The sequence below is a fragment of the Mandrillus leucophaeus genome, unplaced genomic scaffold (genome assembly GCF_000951045.1).
Source record: "Mandrillus leucophaeus isolate KB7577 unplaced genomic scaffold, Mleu.le_1.0 Scaffold507, whole genome shotgun sequence".
In the NCBI taxonomy this organism is placed as follows: domain Eukaryota; kingdom Metazoa; phylum Chordata; class Mammalia; order Primates; family Cercopithecidae; genus Mandrillus; species Mandrillus leucophaeus.
Genome location: NW_012105442.1, coordinates 157,634 through 167,862, shown reverse-complemented (window position 1 = coordinate 167,862; position 10,229 = coordinate 157,634). Strand labels below are relative to the sequence as shown.

Genomic DNA, 10,229 nt, shown 5'->3' with positions numbered 1-10,229 from the left:
GAGCTCAAGTGATCCTCCTCCTTCGGCATCCCAAGTAGCTGGTACTGTAGGCATGCTGCACCCCCACACCCAGCCTTTACTTTTTGTAAGATGTGTCTAGTTATGCTGCCCAGGCTGGTCTAGAACTCCTGGGCTCAAGTGATCCTCTTGCCTCAGCCTCCCAAAGTGCAGGGATTATGGGCATGAGCCACCAAATTCAGCCATCATGTTTGTTTTCTGGTATGTTTTGGAGACAGGGTCTCGCTCTCTTTCCCAGGCTGGAGTGCAATGGCAAAATCTCAGCTCACTGCAACCTCCGCCTCGGGTTCAAGTGATTCTCCCGGCTCAGGGAGAGGGCTGCCCTTTGGGCTGTCTGATATTTGCTGGGGCTTGCTGAGGGCCGCCCCTTGGGCTGATATCAGCTTGGGCTTTGTTGGCACTAGCACCGCAGTGGGACATCTGGTCCTTGCCAAGTGTCTCACCAGGAGGACTGCAGTGCGTCTTTACCCCATTGCTGATGATGCTAGCGTTATCACTGGGCAGAAAGAATGTCGGCCAGGTTTGTCCCTATAAAATCAGTACTTTGTGCCTAGATTAAATAGTAATGAAGCCAGGCGCTGTGGCTCATGCCTGTAATCCCAGCACTTCGGGAGGCCAAGGTAGAGGATCACTGGAGTTCAGGAGTGCGAGACCAGCCCGGACAACATAGAAAAACCCCATCTCTACCCAAAATTTACGTCAGGCATGGTGGTGTGCACCTGTAATTCCAGTTATGTGGAAGGCTGAGGCGAAAGGATCATTTTCACCCGGAGGCAGAGGTGGCAGTGAGCCAAGATCGTGCCACTGTACTCCAGCCTGGGCTACAGAGCGAGACCTTATCTCAACAATAAAAATTAGTAATGACTGCCTGGACAACATAACACGATTTTGTTCCTGTTAAAAACATTAGCCAGGCATGGTGGTGTGCACCTGTGGTCCCAACTACTTGGGAGGCCTAAGTCTAGGAGGTTGAAGTTGCAGTGAGCTGTGACTGCGTCATTGCACTCCAGCCTGGGCAACAGAATGAGACACTGTCTCAAAAAATAAAGAAAAAAGAATTGGTAATGAGGATTTATCAGGAAGATGTATGAGGACTTTATAATTTCACTAGTATTAGCATCTGCTGTTGATTCTCTCCTTTTTTCAAATTCATTTTATTTTATTTTGAGACAGGTTCTTGTTCTCTCACCCCAGGCTGGAGTGAAGTGCTGTGATCTCGGCTCACGGCAGCCTTAACTTCCTGGGCTCAAGTGATCTTCCCGCCTGAGCCCAAGTATCTGGGACTATAGGCAGGCACCATCACACCTGGCTAATTTTTGTATTTTTGTAGAGACAGGGTTTTGCCATGTTGCCCAGGCTGGAAATTTCTTATTTTTTTAGAAACAGGGTCTTGCTCTGTCACCCCAAGCTGGAGTGAAGTTGGCATGATCATGCATCACTGTAGCCTCAACTCCTGGACCCAAGCCATTCTCCTTCCTCAGCCTTGTAAGCAGCTAGGACTACAGGCACATGCCACCATGCCCAGCTATTTTATGGTTTAATGTTTTTGTTGCCCAGGCTGGTCTCAAATGCCTGGTCTCAAGAAATCCTCCTACCTTGGCCTCCCAAAGTGCCGAGATTACACGTGTGAGCCCCCATGCCTGACCTCAGTGTTGATTCTGGACCAAATCAGCTCTTAATAGGGTGGCTGCCAAATGGTGGTTCTCTAACTTCATCCCTTCTACATTGATTGGTGGGTCAGTGGTCACTCTGTGGTAAGGAACACTTCTCTCTTTGCTATTTATTCAGGGATGTCAGTGTGGATCACGGGGCGGCGGGGAGCATTGTGTTATTGAACAAGTTGTAATCAGTCCCTACTGCCACAGATTTTGATGTCCAGATTGTCCCTGGCTACGCCAGTGGGAGCCTGTAACTTGGACCTGTTTCCGTGTCTCCCTCAGGACACCAGCCATGCCCTTTGCTTCCTACAGCCTCCACCACACTAGCCTCCCGAAGCCAGACATCTCTCATCAGACGTCTGTGAATGTGGACCCCACCTCCCACGAGATCTGGAGGTCAGAAACGGCTCCAGGTGAGAGCCCAGCTGGTCTCAGCTTCTGTTTCAAAAGAAATTGTTCAGCCAGCAGGCGCCGTGGCTCATGCCAGTAATCCCAGCACTTTGGGAGGCTGAGGTGGGTGGATCATGTGAGGTCAGGAGTTTGAGACCAGCCTGTCCAACATGGTAAAACCCTGTCTCTACTAAAAACACAAAAATTAGCCAGGCATGCTGGCAGCCGCCTGTAGTCCCAGCTACTCAGGAGGCTGAGGCAGAGAATTGCTTGAACCGGACGAGGCAGAGGCTGCAGTGAGCTGAGATCACACCACTGCACTTTAGCTTGGGTGACAGAGCTAGACTCCATCTCAAAAAAAAAAAAAAAGAAAGAAAGAAAGAAAAGAAACTGTTCAGCCACCTTCCACTATGTGGAGGAGTGTCCCAGAGACGGCCCCTCAGCCAGGGGCTGATTCTAAATTGTTGATATTTTCCTGCTATGACATTTAGAAAACATGAAAATAAATCTGCCCAGCAATCTAGCTTATATGTCACTGACAATGTTTTTCATCCCAGGATCTCCTGTCCACGGGAGTTGTTTCGTTTTGCCCGTGGTGATATAATTGTTTCCGTCTTTTAGTTTCCATTTCCTGTGTTGTTGGAGATGTTTCCTGTGATTACCACCATGTGGATATTAAGCCCTGCCCCAGTAGCATTTTTATGACACTGAATGGTGAGGGGTCTGTGCAGCCTCCACAGGCCTTCAACTGATTCAGAGGATTTGAGTAGTAGGTGACAGAGTCCCTTGTCTGCCCAGAGGCGATCCAGCCTCTCAGGATGGTATGGGCCGGCTCACTTCCTGAGTGCTGGCCACCTCTCAGGTCCTGGCTGTGTGTTCTTGGCACACCTCAGAGAATCGGCAGGTGCTGCTTCTGACACTGGATCCTAGGGCTGACCTGGTAGCCTCAGCCTCACTGTTGAGAGTCTGGAATGTAGATAAGATAGGATTCTTTTTCCCACCTTGTACATAACTCCTAGTATCTGGGGTGCTGCATTTTTTGAAGCCTCCATGCCATTTCACAGCTTCCTCCAGGGGTGGAATGGTAGGAACCATCATTCCTGTTCAGAGGGGACCACGGTGCCCCAATGGCTCTCAGGCATGTGGACTGTGGGCTGTGCTGGCTGTGAAGTGGGCAGGGCAAGCTTACAGGACAGAACTGGAAGGTTCTGCTGTTTTCCAGACCAAAGCATTATTATTATTATTATTCTAGATGGAGTCTCTGTCACCCAGGCTGGAGTGCAATGGTGAGATCTTGGCTCACTGCAACCTCCACCTGGGTTCAAGTAATTCTCCTGCCTCAGCCTCTGAGTGGCTGGGATTACAGGCACCCGCTGCTGTTGCAGGAAGTCAGGGACCCCAAATGGAGGGACTGGCTCTGTGTTCTTGGCAGAAGAACATAAATTGTGAAGATTTCATGGACATTTATCACTTCCCCAATCAATACTCTTATATTTTGCTATGCCTGTCTTTAATCTCTTAATCCTGTCATCTTCATAAGCTGAGGATCCTGTGATGATTGCGTTATCTGCACAAATTGTTTATAGAGCATGTGTGTTTGAACAATATGAAATCTGGGCATCCAAAAGGAACAGGATGGCTGCGATTTTCAGGGAACAAGGGAGATAACCATTGGGCCTGACTGCCTGAGGGGCCAGACAGAACAGAGTTATACTTCTCTTCTTACAAAAGCGAATGGGAGAAATATTGTTGAATTCTTTTTCTCAGTGAGGAACAGCCCTGAGAAAGAGAATCATCCCTAGGGGGAGGTCTCTAAAATGGCCGCTCTAGGAGTGTCTGTCTTATGCAGTTGTAGGTAAGGGATGAAAGAAGCCCCGTCTCCTGTAGCGCCCCCAGGCTTATTAGGATTAGAAAATTTCTGCCTAGTAAATTCTAGTCAGGCCGGTTGTCTGCTCTCAAACCCTGTCTCCTGACAAGATGTTATCAAGGACAATGCATCCCAGTGGGACAGGAAACTTCATCAGCAACTCTAATTTCACCTTGGTCCTGTGATCTTGCTCTGCCCCCATTTGCTTTGTGATATTTTATTGCCCTTGAAGCATGTGACCTCTGTGACCCACACCCTATTTGTACACCCCTCCCCTTTTGAAATCCGTAATAAAAACTTGCTGGTTTTGTGGCTCAGGGGGCATCATGGAACCTGCCGACATGTGATGTCTCCCCCGGACACCCAGCTTTAAAATTTCTCTCTTTTGGACTCTTTCCCTTTATTTCTCAGACCGGCTGACACTTAGGGAAAATAGAAAAGAATCTACATTGAAATATTGGGGGCTGGTTCCCCCCATACGCTGCCATGCCCAGCTAATTTTTGCATTTTTAGTAGAGACAGGGTTTCACCATGTTGGTCCAGGCTGATCTCGAACTCCTAACCTCAGGCAATCCACCTGCCTCAGCCTCCCAAAGTGCTGGGATTACAGGTGTAAGCCACCACACCTGGCTCTTTTTGCTTTTTAATTAATAAAAAAAATTTTAATTTTAAAATATACATAAAATGTACTGCCTTAACCACTTCCAAGTGTACAGTGAGTAGTGTTAAGTACATTCACGTTGCTGTGCATCCCATCTCCAGAATGCTTTTCACCTTGCAAAACTGAAACTGAATTGGCCTGGGAACGGGGGCCTCACACCTGTAATCCTAGCACTTTGGGAGGCCAAGGAGGGAAGCATTGCTCAAAGCCAGAAGTTCAAGACCAGCCTGGCAAACATAGTGAAACCCCATCTCTTTTAACAAAAAAGAAACTAAACTGTTAAACAATTCCCCACCCAGCCCCTGGCAATCACTATTCTGCTTTCTTTCTATGGATTTGACTCCTAGATCTCATATTGCATAATGGACTCAAGATTAATCCACGTTACAGATTGTCAGAAACGTCCTTCCTTTTTAAGGCTGAATAGTGTTCTATTGTGTGGATGTACCACATTATGTGTATCCATTCATCTCCCAGTGGACACTTGAGTTACTTCTGTTTTTCTTTTTTGTTTGAGACAGGGTCTCACTCTGTGTTACCCAGGCTGGAGTGCAGTGTCACAATCTCAGCTCACTGCAGCCTCAAACTACTGGGAACAAGTGATCCTGCCACCTCAGACTCCCAAGTAGCTGAGACTATAGGTGTGTCCCATCACACCCAGCTCATTTTTGTATTTTTTGTAGAGACAGATTTTCACTATGTTGGCCAGGCTGATCTTGAACACCTGCCTCGAGCGATCCACCTGCCTCAGTCTCTCAAAGTGCTGGGATGACAGGCATCAGCCACCACATCTGCTGGCTGCCTTTTGATTCTATCAGTAGTATCTTTTAATAAAAGAGTGTTGACTTTGATAAAGCCTGGTTGTCTGTTTCTTTTGTTGCCTGCGCTTTGGGTGTCATATCTAATTAATCGTCGTGAAATCCAGTGTAACGTTCCCCCATGTTTTCTTCTGAGTTTATGGTTTTAGTTCTTATCCTTGGATTGCTTACTGACTTTTAGTTTTTGGCAATGGTGTGAAGGAAGGGCGCAGCTTCCCTGTTCTGCATGTGGATATTCCGTGTTCCCAGCTCTATGTTGGAGGCACTGTCCTTTCCCCACTGAATGGTCTTGGCACCATTGTTGAGAATAATTTGACTAATGCTTTTTTGCAGGTTTTTGTTGAAATGTTGCTTTGCTAGTATTCCTCGGAGATGTGCCAAAATATGCAGTCCCCTTACGCCAAGGTATGTTTCCACAGTTTTTGTTCCCTTCTCCTTTTTCTGACCCTGCTCAGCCTGTTGCTTCTTATCCTGCCTGAATTTGCCCAGGCTGGATGGTGGGAATAGAAACTCACCACCCACCCCTCACTCAGAAGCCAAACAAGAGGTGGGCATAGTTCTCTAGTCCCTGATGGGGGGCAGGGGGCGTTGCACCCTGTTGTGTGGACACTTGAGGCCTGGCCTCTCTGGAGCCCCCTCCCTGGCAGGGGAACAGATGAAGCTGTGGTGCTCTTGCTCTGGGTGTGGCGGAACTGTGATGTCTCTGGGAGCCACGTTCTCGTCTCCTTGACCATTAGCAGCAACTTGGTGTTTTCTCATGAAGTGGCTGCCTGGGGCAGACGTCTGCCCACGGTGGTGACCTGGAGCCTCCTTTTGCTGTCCCCCCTACTCTCCCACCTCCTCCAGAGCATGAGCAAGCAGCCGCTCTCACGGTGTGTGGGGCCTGGCGCCCTCCTGCATGAGGCCTGGCCTGCCTTCTCTCCCTCCACTTTACCTCTCCCTGTTCCCTCTCTGGGGAGCACACTAGTCACAGATGCATGGAGGTGGCGGAGACCCCGGGTCACTCCTGCTGTTGCTGTCCATGGAGCTAACATCCCCCGGACTAGTCAGAGTGAGAAAGCAGTAGATCCCCTGTCGCTCACCCTCCGTGGAGCAGCCTGGCTCACACAGATCCAGGATTCTGCCTGAGGTGGCATCAGTCACGTAGTCTGGTGCCCACAGTGTCTGTGCATCAGTGTGCTTCGGAGACTTTGGCTTTGTCACTAACACCATTCTTGAGGGCTTCCTCTAGAATAAAGGCTCTGTGGGTGATGGAGTTCAGAAGAGCATCCTGTCACTCTTCCTCTGCTTCCGAGGAAGAGCTGTGGATCTGCTTCTGCCACAGTCTCTGCAGCCAGTTCTACGGCCCCAGGCTTTGCAGTGTGGAGGCTGTCTTAAAAGCATAGGGTCCCTAAATCCTTACCCTCAGCATCGCATGGGAGAACGGGGAAAAGCTGAGGACCCCAGCTGGGGCCTCCTGAGTCACCAAGAGCCTGCAGTGCCCTTCCTGCTCCCAGAGCAGACTAGCTGCGTGCGCCTGGGGGCCTGGTTGTTCCCAGGGCCCATTCCTCCCATGCGGCTCTGGGACCCTCAATGTTCCTGCATGTGGTTCTGGCCTGGCAGGAGCAGGGGCTGCTACACTGCATTGTGTTCCTGTGGCTCCTTCTGCCTTCTGAGTGGAAACGCACCTACTTTCAAAGGCCAGCCAGAAAGGCTGTTCTGGGCTGTCACCTGTGAAGATTGTGTCCTCACGGGCCAGACGGAAAAGCAGGTGGCTGGCCCTGGAGAATGCAAGAGGTGCCTTTCCCTTGTCCACACTCACGTACTCTTGGCCAGACCTAGGGGTGGGTGGGCCCTGCTCAGAATGACTTGCAGTGCTGGTACCAAGTACCCAAAAATAATCCACTCTTTGCTTCTTCCAACTGAGGTTAAAAAAAAAAAAAAAGTGAGAAAACTGGGTGGGTGGGAACGAGAGAAAGGCAGCTATGGATGTCTGTGTCCTCTAAGGTCCCTTGCCACTTGCCTGGGCCTGTGCCGCACCTGCCATAGATAAATCACTGCCCATTCCTGCTAGCCCTTGTCTCCAGACGCAAGAAGTGAGGCTCCTGGGGTCATCGCCCTCACCCTGGTTGAGTCCAGGGTGTGTGCTTGCTCCTTGGTGGCCCTGTGGGCAGTAAGGACAGCCATGGTGCTGCAGGCCACTGTGTCCCTGCAAGTGAGGAGGCACCACACTGGGGACCTGTATGTCTGATTCCTGCCTGAGACCCAGATCTGGCACAGAGGAAGGGTGTGGAGGGCACCCCCACCCTGCTCTGCCTGTCTTGATGTCTAGTGGGTGTGTTCTGATCTCTCCTGATGTGGACCCCAGTGGGTGCACTGCTCAGGCAGGAGGCATACTGCTGTCAGAGCAGGATGTGCGTGTCGCTCTGGCTGTGCTAGGCTGAGTGTGCTTTGGCAGGCCACGGTGCTGCAGGGCGTGGAGGAAATTGAAGGGTCTTGGCTGGGAGCCAGCTCAGCCTCAGATTCCTGCTCCCTCTGGGTGTGTGTGGTTCTGGCCAGATCCTTGGGAGCTCCTGCCCTTGGAAGCCCACCTTATCTGGAGGGTGAAAGTTCCTGGTGCTACAGGAGAGGTTGCCTCCTAGATTTAGAGCTGATGTGCACACCACCTCAGCTGACCTCCAGACTGTAGGGGTGGAGGGAAGGGCCTGGTGCCCTGAGGGACCTGTGTTCGTCCTTAGTTCTCAGAGAGCCCACTCATGGAGGGGACACTGATTGGGTTTTAGACACATAGGAATTAATCATGTCTTATACCAGTTCGGTAAATTTCTCAAGACAACCCAGGGAAATCCAGTCAATTTCGTGTGTCTTTTCTGGGCAGAGTTCACCTCCTGGAACACGCTCCACTGGTTTCTTTTCTGAGCCTCAGGATCTCGAGGTCTTGGTGGCTGGCAGCATGTCCCAGTGAGGGCCCTGGGCTCTTGGAGAACTCTGATGCGTATGTGTGAGTGTGTGGTGTGTGTCTGTGGGGGGTGTGTCTCTTCTGTGGTGTTGTCGCGTTTTGGGCTTTTCCTGTGCTGTGGTGGTCTTTAGGCCCCAGCAACATTGAGTGGCCACCCAGGTGGCCTGGAGGGTGTCTGCCTGGGCCTCCAAGGCTGATGAGTGCATGGCCACAGCCCTGGCCTGGCTGTGGAGCGGGGGTGCTGCACTGACCCGTGGTTGCTGGGACTGTTTGGATTGTCACTGTGGTGTTTCTCACTTCTGGTCTCATTCTCATTGCTCTCTCTGCTTTGCCCTCTCATGTCTGGTCCCATCTCTTCCCTTCCCCAGCCCAACCTCTTGTCCTCTGCTCTTCTGTCTTCCGGCTTCTGTTCGTTGTCTCAGCTGGAGATTCTGCACTACTGTGTCTCCAGCACCCTCCACAGCCCTGCCCAACTTAGCCTCCAGGCTCTTCACAGCCTACCAAGTACCGGCTGTGGTTCTTTGTTCCTTTCCCCTTGCCCAGAGTGCATGTCCATGCCTGGCAAAGCAAGGGGTCAGCTGCGGGTGACTCAAGAGTTTAGCTCCAGGCAGAATGAAATCCCTGTGTTGGGGAGGTGGGGGTCAGCCTCCAGCCTGGCCTGGCCCCTGGCTTTGCAGAGTAGCCTGGTGTGGGCGGAAGTGTGGCTATGAGGAAGAATGAGGTGCATGGCCCTGGCTGGCAAGGCTCCCAGCCAGTGGAGGTGTCACAAGCATCTGCTGTTGGGGGCCCCGTGCTTGGTGCTGGTGTGAAGAGCTGGAATCGTCAGGCCTCTGCAGTGGCAAGGTTCACCCCTACTTTGCAGGGCTTGGCACTTGGGAAGATACAGAGGCCTGGGACTCCCGGGTGGTGTGGTTTCTGCCTTCTTCAGAAGTGTCTGTCACCCCGCCTGGAGGTGCTGTGACCCACAGCCTGCGTGTGAGGCAGGGGGGTGGGAAGAACTTGGGGCTTGACCCTGTAGCCCACAGAGGCTGTCAATCCTTGACAGCCCAGTCAGGGCCCGGCCTTCACCTGGGGAGCTCTGGCCACTCACACACACCTCCAGAGGTGGAGGAGTGTCAGTGGTGACCTCATAGAGGTTGCAGCTATCTAGGCAGAAATGACAAGTGTGTGGATGGATTTGGGGTCAGTGAAGCAGAGTTCAGACCTGTAGGGGATTTCAGGGATGGCAGAGTTAATGAATCCGTGAGAGTCGGGGAGACGAGCTGTGTTCACAGCCAGGGGTCTGTCCGGTTCACCTGGGAAGGAGCACATGAGTGAACGGGAATTTGAGGACAAGGTGAGAAAACATGTTGGGCCCTGAGTGCTGGTGGCCTGGGATGCCAGCCACAGCACACGGGGGCACCCCATTCTGCAGGAGCCACTGCAGAGGGGGGACTAGAGGGCTTGGGCCACCAGGTGAGGACGACAGCTTCCAGGAAGCATCTGGCAAACTCTATGGTGGGAGGGGTGACTACTGAGGCCCACACGGGGTGAGCTGAGGTACTACAAGGCTGGGCCCAGTGGGAAACGTGGGGCTTTGAGGACATATCCTTAAGCGGCAAGCAGGTGCAACTGTCACCAGGGACTCCATGTGGGCACGTGGCCCAAGAGGGGTGCAAAGCTGAGGGAGACGTTTGGGTCAGCAAACCTGTAGGAAAATAGCATGAGAGGGTTCCATGTGACAGCTGGGGACATGGGCAGTGAGCCCTCCAGACCCTTTGGAAGGACCAGGTGAGATGGGTTGAGTGCACCAGTGGGGGAAGGTGGGTTTCCAGTTCCCATGTGGAGGTCATCCGCTCCCCTGAGCTGTAAGGAGGATAAGGAGGATGTCATGACTCAG

The 10,229-nt window shown here is 51.8% G+C and overlaps 1 pseudogene; it reads left to right on the top strand.

Annotated features, from left to right (window-relative positions):
* LOC105551113 overlaps nt 1–10,229 on the top strand; it is a 24,927-nt pseudogene that overhangs the window by 3,555 nt on the left and 11,143 nt on the right.